The following is an 11,885-nucleotide window of genomic DNA, read 5'->3' on the forward strand; positions in this document are numbered from 1 at the left end:
GATCGGCACACTTCTAACCGATAGTGTGGCTTTTGACACTATTTTAGGGGCTTAATTATAACCAGAATTTTTAAGGATACTTTTATAAAGTAATTAAATCTTTTAATTCCCTCATTTTCCCTAGGAAACTCCTATCTCTATCAAAACACCTTTTAATTCTCTCCTTTGTGAGTTCTTACAGAAACGGGCAAAAACTGGAACCAGCCAGTCAGAACTCAAAGAAACTGAAAATCTATCAGGTAAACAAAACAAACAAACAAAAAAAACCTTGCTTGCTGCATCTACAGCAAATTCAAAGCTTTATTTCTTTTTTTTGTTCTTGCTGTTTCCTTTCCTTTTTGTTCTCTGTTGTGTGTTTTCTGTTTGAATTGGCTAAGATTTGAGTCCCAAACCAAATCAGATAATATGTGGAAGAGGCTAAAGATTAGGGTGTTGGAAAGGAGGGTCTTCCAGCACTGAAGATTTGGAACTCCTCTCCAAAGCCACAAATATGTCTAACAACCTACAAATTCATCATTAAAGTGGACAAATTGTCACTTTAGAGACATCATGATTGATGTGATGTGAGGTATTCTTTAAGCTGATTGTTGTAAAAGGTGCAGCTGGTATTCTTAGAAAGCAAAGCAGGATCTTGGATAATCGGGAAATGTAGAATCATTGAGCTGTAAAAATTATTGCATATAATTATTAAAATGTGATGGATATAAAATTAACCTAGAACAATGTAGTCCAAATTGTGTGTGTGTGTGTGAAGAGATGTTAAAATTAAAAAAATGCTATTAAACTGCCTTCAAATAGTGGCTTTTCTCCTTTAGTATTTGGAATTGGAGTATCTGAGCTTGTTTTTTTTTACTCACTTGGCTTTCTGCAGCTCTGCTCCTTTGACAGAAAGCTTCCCCATATCCCTCCAGCCTTTGTGTCTTGAACTGCTTCTCAAATCAATCTGGGATTAGGCTTGATTACACTGATACCCCTCTGGGACGCTTTATTTCAATGAATTAGTCGAGTGAATGAACAGAACTGCAACAGAACAGTATTTTGTACCAGCCACATAAATTATGCATCGTCTGTGGATATCAGCTAGCCTTGATCATCTTTTTTTATGGTTCCAATTCAGAGTGAGAGAAATTGTTAATTGCCAGGCTTGTCACATGCAATATTGGTTGTGTTTGATGTACAATGGGGATGTAGTCTATATGTTAGTTACTTATTCATGTGGTGATGAAACGGAGACCCAGATAATTATTTATTTTTTTTTATAGTTACTGATGGAAAATGTAAACAAATACCATAAAATAAGTGCCTGTGTGGCTTTTAGCTCTATTTTCTTACTGTTTCAACTTGTTCAACAAATCATGGGGTCTTAAACTTGACCTCTAAAACAATTGTTGAATTGTCTTTGGTGCTGGCCAGGAATAAAGCTAGGCAAAGAGCAAACAGTGAAGAATATATTTATCATTTCTGTAGCAGAAATGATCTTATTCAGCACATCATAATGTACTGACTTGTGTGACTGTTGATGACAAAGATTAAAAGGGACCTATAGTGCAAAAGATACTTTTTTGGATGTTTTTTGTAGTTTCCATTTAGGGTTTTACTGCTTACACAGTTCAAGGACTTACAAAAACCACCCAGCTCTGTTTTACTGGCAGTAATTTAATGTTTCTTGGTGTCTGGAAAACGAGGCATTTCGAAAACCTCCAGATTATTAAGTCAGAGTCAGCTGTCACTGTTCCGTTAATTAGCACCCCAAGCCCACTGGCTGCTGGAAAAGACACATTTAAGTGTAAATGAGCTGTTGGGGGGACGTTGGCAGCAGCCACTTTTTTTACTCTCATTGATTTTGCTTATATCTGGGAGAAGTGCATTTCTGCAGATGGCGGTAGTGGTACTGGAAGAGGTGTAGGAACTTTATTTTTTTAACCTCAAGTTATCTGTCAAAAACCCCCAAAAACTAGTGACAACCAGTTGGCTTGGAAAGCTTTTGGCCCTTAACACTATTTTGAAATAATTATATTTAATCGATTTATACTGGTTATTTTTTGTCCACCTTATTAAAAAAAATATATGACCAAAAAGAGAAACAAAAGTCTGCAAGGGAACACACATTTGTACAATGCAACAGTATTTAACACGCACTTGCCTAAAGACGCTTCTCTGTAACTAGTGAATTGGATTATGAGCAGCATAAATGGTCAAGTCAAATCTCTGTAAACAATGAGCTATAGTCAAGAGGCTTGATAATGTATTTAGTCAAACATGCCGAGTACCTTGAAGTGCTGTGACTAAATGTGAATTATTTCCGAGTAGGAGGCTTCCACAATAATATAATCCTGATCTGCTTTGCTTCTCAGATAAGAAAGCCAAATGTATCTGGAACTCGCTGTGTAGATGAGACGCAGTATTGTTCAGCGAATATGTGTTGCTGATATTTAGCCTTTTCCCAAAGATGGCTGGATAGATGAGTCTTAAACGCGTCCTCGGTCACAGCTACTTACTTCTCATCAGCAGAAGTAAAGATAATTGCTCAGTCAGGGTTGCAGTGGCCAGTTGATTAGCATGCCATGCTCAGCCGTGTCCTACAGCAGGAGGCTACAATGTTAGATTAAACGCTGGCCAGATCCTCATCAGGAGGAAAAAAAAGAAAATCAATGGTGGTTGTTAAGGGTGAGTAGTGTCCAACGACAAAGGTGGTGGTGTGTGGGGGCGGGGGGATTGGAGGATTGTAGAGTCACTTTACACGGTGTGTCCTGGGCTGTTTGCACTGTGGCGCCTGGGTGTATTGAACTGGATAGGAAGCCTGAGCTGAGATTAGTGGAGGAATGGTCACTGTAGGTCTCCAACTTGGACTTTCTTTAGCAAAAATGCGTCACAGTGAAGCTCAGACAGGCTTTTACACAAGCGTTCAGATTTGTGTGTTTAATTTAAACTTCAATTATATGGCTAACGTGTGCAGCTTGTATTTGATGTGAGATTTTATGCTGTCCTTTGTAAAGTGATGACTGTAGAAGATGCAGAAAAACCACCGTTTCCAAAGCGCCCGCCCACAAACCTGAATGCGAAGTAGGATCCAGTCACTGTGGGTTGTCTGATACCAGCCAGTACAGTTGAATGAGAGATGATGTCAATAAGAAACCCGGTGGTGACCTCCTGCAAAGCTGACTTTAACATTCTGAGTAAAGAGTTACCTTGACCTGCTACATCTAACATATGTATATATTAGCAGGAAAAAAAGGCACCTAATAATGTTACTCTGCTAAAATCTGTTCCAATTACCTCCAAAGTGCTGGTTTGCGGCCATTATTGGCTCCAGTGAAAGTTAATGCCAGATGAGTCCCCCCAGACCACACTGAGCTGAATGACATTTATGGTCTGGCGTTTGTGAGGACAGGCTCCCACTGCTGCAGTGTTTTGAACGCATAAGTCATTTGCACTTGCTGCACTGGCGCTGCCTGTCATAATGTTGTGTCATTTCAGCAATTAGAGGCAACTGGTAAGTACTAATTAACTGGTGCTACCTAAATAAAAGTTAAAAGCCAAATATTAACAAAAAGAGTTTAGGTTAAGATTTTACGGGGTATTCCTTTATACCTGACCTGATATTTTTCCAGGCACTGTGATGCCCCATCTCCACTTGTAAAATAACATTCTGGTGCAACTGGAAATATTTTCTGGTCACAAAGACCACAGGCAGTGATGAAGTGGAAAGATTGAGACCAATCACTCTTACAAAGCTGGAGTTGACTCAACATGTATAACTAAACAGCCAAAAGCAGTTTGAAATCCTTCAGTTGTTCTAAAATCAAACATGACTTAAAAATTTACAATGTTGTTATATGATGCTTTTAAATTGGCCTCTGTCTCTTTAAGATATTCTTGCTCTTCCCGACACTCCAAGATGAGCAGGTCACCCAAGTTTTCCCCCAGAAAACTTGGAAAGCCTGGTGGTTGAGTAGAGCAGTCATTCATCCAGCAGCCCGTTGTGTTTTTTAATTAAAATGTGTTTAAAGTTCACAGGAAATTTGAAAATATCACTTGATAATTATGTGTTGAAAGATTGGAAAATTAATACCTGAACCACAACTATAAAGACTTAAAAAAAATGCAAACATGTTAAAAAGACTTAAATAAGTAATGCTTAGTCTGGTGGGGGCACAAGGTGGCCTACTAGGCTTATAGTACCCTGGGGGAAACCCTGGATCATCACAACAGTGCTTCTCATTACACCGTTAACTGTTCTAAGCGTTTAAGGCACCCACAAATATCTGCCACAGGAGGTTAAAGTATTCCTGAGACATGCATGAAAGCATCAGAGCAACTCTCCAGGTATGTTTTTGATGATGGAACAACATTATGATGTGATTATACAGCTCAAAAAAGTCAATTTTGCATAACATTCCTCTATCTCCCTTTAAGATTTTCAGTATCTCACTAGTTGTTCTTTTTTTTTGTTTGTTTGTTTGGTTGGTTTTTAGAAAAACATCATGCAACTGAGGTGCCAAATAGCAAAGCATCATAACTTCATTTTGTTAAAATCTCTGAATAAGCTGAAGTTTTCTACATTCATTTATTTTCAATTACTGAAACCATAGCAGTGTTAATTGTCAAGATAAATACACTAGATATGTCCTACAAATCTTACTACTCTTCTAAATAACAATACAGGGCATAATTTATAAAAACACCAACAAATAAATATATATATATATTCTTTTGAACACTAGTTAAATTTTATTCATCGCAGTTGATGCTTTGGAAATCTGAACAAAACATTCAAATTAACCGAAATTCCTAATTAAAAAAAAAAAAAAAACAGTTAATTGCCCTCCTGTTTCTGCTTATTAAAGTCTCGCAGGAGGGTTTAAACCAGAGTCGACCGCGATGCAGTCGAACCTGCTTGTTAACAACTGATTTATGGGCCGGGTCTTATTCCTCCAGTATTTCATTGATTTGTGGTAAATGCCCGACCTCCTGTTAATGTGTGAACGTAACAGCAGAAGTTGGGAGGATCAGATCGTCTTTTCACCTACGAGAATGGCTGCGTTGCCTTACTTTTGTGTGAATGAATTATTGCATTCACACAAAACTAAAGTTTTCCTTCGTGTCAGGGCATCTTGCAGTTTGCGTCTTCAAATTTCAGTCCCATAGTTTTTATTTTCTTTGTGTGTGTGTATATCGGTATGAAAAAAAAAAGAAAAGAATTATCCTTCCCATCGTTGCTGCTATCTCGGCATAAACTGAACGACAGGCGGAGAGGGACCTGCTGGGGTGTGCGATTGCTTGTAGAGGAGCGCCCGAGTGCTTGTCTGCTGAATTTGTTTGACTCGGGTAATTGAAAGTGTTTTAAACTATTATAGCAACTGGAGGGCTTGTTTAACTGTCGAGCTGCCAGTCAAGCGGGTGGGCCAAAAGCCTGGGCCCGTCAAGGCCTGTCAGTCAATGGAAACGAGAAGTGTCGGCTTAATGGATTTCTCCACACTGCTCCGTCGACGCGTCCAGCAGAGCCAGAAAAGAGGGGGAGGGATGAAGGGGAAAAAAAAAATAAAAAAATCAATGCATTGTCATCTTTGAGTGTGTGAGCTATCAAAAGACCAGGTGGATTGGAACTGTGTTTGCCTTGTGTCAGTGTTGTGGTGTAACATTTGGAGTGAGTGGGAGGAGTTGGGTTGAGGGCATCTGTGTGTGAACGCCGTGTCTGTATCACGAGGATGTGCAGAAGTTGCAGCTTTTTGATAGACAGATGTTTTCTGCTTGCCTCTGGGGGCTTTTGTTGTGATCTGAAGTGTAAGAGGGGTCACAGCTCCCTCAAAACAAATTGTGTTTATATTCCATAGCATCTCCCTGGATGAAAAAGCTCTTTCTTTATGTCTCCTTACTATTTTAACATTTTATTTTTGTTTGCTTTTTTTAATCACGGACCTCACATGATTATTTATGTTGCACAACCTGCAAATGTACAGATTCTGCTGGTTGCTGTTTTTATTTTAGCCATTTTTCTTATTATTCCACAGTGCATTGCTACTTTTAAAGATGCATGGATTACAGAAATAAACAGTTGCCTATTGCAAACTGATAACTCATAAATATAAAAGTTATTGATTAAGCAAGATGTTCAAACAATTCTTCACTTCTCTTGTGGACACTTAAACTGAGGGTTTTCTAATTGAGTCAGATCGTTTCCAACATTTAGATTTTTGTAGAGCATTTTAATTATAATTTATTATAATTTTTGTTTTTCACTGAGAAAAATAAATTCCTTGTTTGAATGAAATTACTATTGCCCAAGTAAATTGCACACTTAGTTTAGCCAATATGTGTGCCTAAACTATCTGAAATAACGTCTGCCAAAAATAAAGAATTGAATAGAATGGGCCGTGATTATAATACAACAATGTACTGGTCAGAGATTTTTACCCAATTTCTGATTGATGATTTAATTTTCTTTCTTTTGTAAATCCAGCTCACTGACACTGATATTGGCTTGTTTGAATCTTTCTTTTAGAGCTGTATCTACAATGAACTACAAAGGAGAGCTGTTCAGAGTGCTGTATTTTCCACCAGGAACTGGAACATGCAGCAAACACTACCACAAGGTGGCGGTTATGCACCAAAGTCATCACCACAAGGTGGGGGATTTTAGTTTTTGGAGCTGAACGTTTAACGAAGACACCTGAACCTGAATTATTACAGGTACGTCTTTATTTTATAGCCGTTTCCCAGTGTCTTAATTGAACACGATTGACTGCTCCTAAAGGACGATGATTCCAAATGCACATCAAAGCTTCTTTGCACATTTCCTAGAGTTTATTTAAACTGATTGATCTGATGGCATGGAATGGATTTCCAAGCACAGTATGTAAAGTTTGAGTTTTGGACTTTTGGAATACCATTTCAGAAGCTTAAAGTTGTCTGATTGAAAATGCATCAGTACACTTTTCAGCTTTACGGTTGTGTGCAAACTAGAAATGTAGACAAGGGTAAATACAAATATGATAAATTATTCAGATTGGCACCTCTTTTTCTAATATGTTTAGCACTTGTGTATTTTGGCTTAATTATTTTTTTAACAAATATTTACTTGGACTCCCCTGTACCTTTGCAATATTTCTATATAAAACTAGATGCATAAGTTTGATTTATTATTTCTGAAAGCGTATGTCTTATTATTATGAAGATATAAATAAGACAGCCTAGTTTGTAATTGTAAAAATAATAAATGTTTTATTTAAAGCATTATTGCTCATAAGAAAACTATTGTGAAAAGAAACTACTTATAAAAGATCCACAAGTTTTCTTTACAGTGTAATTCTCTCTCCTCTGAACTGGTGCATGTAAGAAACGAAATGTTTGTGGACGGAGGGACATGCTTTCTTCTGTTAACGGTATTACTAGTGGGAACAACACCACAGACATTTTCACACACACACAGACACCTCAGGTATTTTTATTCCATCGCGGTCTTGGTCACAGCTAAAGGCTGTCGGGGCACCTATACCAGAGCTCCGTCTCAGTACTGTACCACCTCGCGTGATTAATGACCAGCAGATTCGACTCCAGCGCCATCATTTTTAAACGCCCCGTCTTTTATCTCCTCCAGATGATCATGTTAACCCACCGCCAAAGACTAACACAAGGCAGAGGGGAGATGTCTGCTCTGAGCTAAACCAGACTCCCCTCTGAAAGGCATCAAATCATTTCACCAAGTCGAGAGCGAGAAAAGCGGTAATTACTCATAATTGGGGGGCTTCAGAATTTTCTCACTCGTCCTTCTTTTGCTAAATTAGATGATTTCCTTTCTTTTCCTCTGGAGGGATGATGGATACCTCAGAACCTCAAGGAGAGGTGCAGAACAAAATTGAAAACAGTTTTTGTGGCATTCAAGTTGTATTTTTAGTTTTCTCCTTCACGTGCAATAAGCCCACAAAGGCCTGATTTGCTTAAATGTTAAATATTGATGTGCTGTGATTTATTTCTGTAGATTGCACACATGTTCAGTTTTACATTTCTGTCTCCATCTGTTAAGTATATAGGCACAACCTAATGTAAAAGTATTACTTTAATAATTGGATTCCACTAAATAACCTAAAATACGTTTCCAGCTTAAAAGGAAAAAAAAAAAAAAAACATGTTAGTGGAAAGGATAAAATAATTTGTGCATAATAAGAGCATCTTCACTAATTGATGAACCAGATCTCATCCTGCATGTTATGGTTGTTGTGAGCTTTTAATTATAATAAGTCAAACACCTTATACCACACACAGATGGTCTGAAATTTGCAATGCATAAAATGTACATAAACATTTGTTATTACTGTGAGCACTGCTGTGTGTTTTTTTTTAACACGTGCATAAACAATCAAATGATTTAATATCGCTCCGAGAGGAAGGGTGCTCTTGTCTCGCTAGCACACAAGTAACTGCTGTGTTGCTCATCTTCCTGTTTAGACAAAAATGAAGGAAAGAAAAATAAAATCAAGGAGGGAAGACAGAAAAATGTTTGACACAGCGCTGGAGGAGTGTTTCCTCCTTGTCTGAATGAATCAAGTGTCTCAGCAGTATTTAAATTATGCTGTAGTATGGAGTTGTTGGTACATGTGTGTGTCCACATGTTTCTCACACACACACACACACACACACACACACACACACACACACACACACACACACACTGTGAGGACTTGTGAACAACTGACCTTGTAATGTTTTCAAATTGTGGAGCTGAATGTAGGCAGACGGTGTTTTGCACTGGTGTGAAACTAATGGCAAAGAACATGGAGGTTCTGAACTGAGTAATCCAATTTGACCTTGTCTACGAGTCGGCGGTCCGGTGAATAGCATTCGTCTGAGCGCGGCACTGGCAGAACTCGTGACCCACTTTTAGGGTCTCGGTTCATCAGTTTAAAAACATAGCTCGAAGACATTCACCCCGATTTTATTTTTGTCAATATTTTATTTTTAATGCTCTTCATTTTACCGTTTAAATCTTGTATAAGAATTGTAGTTTTTCTTCCACTACACACTGTAGGGGTGGGGGCGAAGGTGGGATTTTTGCAAGCCATAATTTGTTTCCAACACACTTATGATGACCCACCAGGCCCAATCTGGTTCAGGCTGAACAGACCACAGCATTTGTAAAGTAGCAGAAATGCATAAAAAAAACATAAAGGGGGGAAAAAAACTAAACTGGTTTTTGTTAAATGGTAAACTGATGTGTATGTGTGTATGTGTGTGTGTATATATATATATATATGTGTGTGTGTGTACAGCTCTGGAAAAATTAAGAGCCCACTGCACTGAACCCCATTGAAAACCTCCAGATTTTTCCACCAAATATTGATTTCTGAACTCTTCCTGAGTTAAAACATTAGTTTTGCTGTTTCTAAATGAATATCAACTTGCTTTCTCTGCATTGTTTGAGGTCTGAAAGCACTGCATCTTTTCAGTTACTTTGACCATTTCTCATTCCCTGCCAATAAATACTAAATTTTTGCTTGGAATTTCGAAGACATGTTGTCAGTAGTTCATAGAATAAACTATTCTATGAACTACTGAATAGAATAGTTTCTATTCAGTAGAAACTACTGAATAGAAATGTTAAAAATCTGTTAACATTTTTTAACAGATAAAATGTTAATTTTATCTGTAAAGAGTAAAATCAGAGAAACGGATCATTTTAAATGGTCTCTTATTTTTTTCCAGAGTTGTGTGTGTGTGTATATATATATATATATCTCACGGTATGTGCAAATAATTTGCAGAAGGCTGAAGATCTCGTAATCTAACAAAGTCTGGGAGCGAGGCTGGGCTGCATTTGAGTGCTTTGGGACAGGTAAAGGGCCTACATCAGTACTGGATGTTTGTTGACTAGAGTAAGAACAACTTTTGCATTTAGGTCAGAGAAATTAATCTTTTGGCTGCTTTTACAAAAAAAAAAAAAAAATTGGTGGTTGATCGAACTTTGCTTACACCAAGAAAGTAATTCTGTGTTTCTATTAATTTCTTCCTCTGCTGACAACGTTTCACTGGAATCTGGCGTCGGCTCAGGCATCCTGTTTGTCCTGACAGTTTGTAGAAATGAAACACTGTTCTCCTGTTTAAATTGCAAACCCATCGCTGCGATTTCTGGGTTGGTCAAATTTACCCACAACGTTCTACATATACCCACATTTCTGGTTTTATTGTAAGATACTCTATATATGTCTGGTCCTGTGTTTTGTGACCGTGAGGAGGAGGGTAAGAGGGTGTGGGCACAGACAAATGCAGGAGGAATAACACTGGGTGAGGTGTTATTATTACAAGACTGATTTAGGTCTATTATGGAGAAGCTCTGCGGGGGCTTCAACGCTAACAGACCTAACAAAAATACTCCCCGCTTATGTCATTGGCATGGGTATAACATGCGGGAATATGAAAGGCACAGATATAATTTAGGAGTTTTGGAGGGCTATAGACTGAGGAAGGAGGGGTGTGAGGTTGTGTGACCCCGACTAAATCATTTGTGACGGAGCCCAAACTCGGCCGAGGTGTGTTTCTTGACACGGTGTGATGGGGCACGCCCCAATGCATTACTGTCCGCCAGGGCTTTGTGTGTGCAGACGCCCGTATGTGTCTGCGCGTGCAGGCGAGCATGTGTGTTTTCATATGCATCTGGGCCCTCTTTACTGCGATGTTGTGAGCAGCCAATCATTTCTTCCAGTCTAATTAGCACACATGTAAATTCAAGGGAACCGTGGAGCACATTGGGGACGAACAACTGCAACGCGGCAACTGTTCTTGATGTCAAGGGGTGACTGTGTGTGTGTGTGTGGTTCATTAAGTATCCATATGGTGATATGAGAGTTTGAGTGCTGCTGACCAAGAATGACCATTCCTGTTTGCCCAAGTAAGACCGCCTGCTGTGGGTAGCCATTTGACCATCATCCTTTTTTTTTAGGCTATGTATTTAAATACAGACTTCAATTTGTCCTTTTTTTTACTGTCCCTACTCTAGATTGCACAATTGGCCCCCTTTAGAGATTCACTCACCGGGATGTGGTGGGTGCACATCACACCTGATGCAACGAGACGTTGTTTCCTTGCTGGCTGCCGGCAAGAGAGAGTAGAGAGAGGATTGGAGAGAGGCCGCTGGATCGGAGGATGTAACGACAGGAAGAATAAACACATGAATAAATAACAGCAAAAGGCAAACCGAGCACAGCCATCATTCCGATTTGGCCGAGCCTCGTCGCCCTGCTCACTCGGTCACTCACAGCTGGGAAATTCATGCTAACTTGGTTTAGTTTAGCAGAGGATGGTAGGGAAACGTCTCAACGTTGGGCACACCTCGATGTCGGTAGTCACCAACTGCAAGTGGCAGATTTCAGCGTTCTGATTGCGTTTTCTCCCCTTTCCCCATTTGCATGCTTTTATGCATAGATCATGTTTAGTTAGAGTTAAAATAAAAAAGACTACTACTCCCTACTACTAATTTTGAATTGGTCCACATATTGTTTTGTGTTTTCTATTTTTTATGCTCGTCGTTTTTATCACAAGATTTAGTGCCACAAGATCTCATTACATCCAGATCTTTCACTACTGAAAAGTTTTATTTCCATTACTTAACCTTGAAACTTCACTTTTTTCCCCCTTTGGTCAGCAGAAAAAAAGAGGATTAGCACAGATGAGATGGAAATGAAAGGTGCTTTGCGATGCCTGTGAACAGTCACTCGCTTTCAAGATTTATGCCTCTGTGTCATACGGAAGAACCAGAGGCAGTCAAACAGAACCAAGCGATGGCCGAGATTTAACATCGTATTCAAATTTTCTACTGATGACCCTTTTTCTTAAAAAAAAAAAAAAAAAAAAAAACCCCAAATTGGGGGGGTTTTTTCAAACCCCCAAAATTT

At 38.8% G+C, this 11,885-nt stretch overlaps 1 protein-coding gene across 1 annotated transcript in view; it reads left to right on the forward strand.

Annotated features, from left to right (window-relative positions):
* LOC106945149 (teashirt homolog 1-like) overlaps positions 1–11,885 on the forward strand; it is a 202,801-nt gene that overhangs the window by 7,605 nt on the left and 183,311 nt on the right. Inside the window, exon 2 of the mRNA XM_015028611.1 lies at positions 6,503–6,690. The gene's annotated coding sequence lies outside the window, so the exon portion shown is untranslated. The remainder of the gene's footprint in view (positions 1–6,502; positions 6,691–11,885) is intronic.

This window comes from Poecilia latipinna, unplaced genomic scaffold (assembly GCF_001443285.1).
Source record: "Poecilia latipinna isolate Pla-1442-1.1 unplaced genomic scaffold, P_latipinna-1.0 Scaffold130, whole genome shotgun sequence".
Classification (NCBI taxonomy): domain Eukaryota; kingdom Metazoa; phylum Chordata; class Actinopteri; order Cyprinodontiformes; family Poeciliidae; genus Poecilia; species Poecilia latipinna.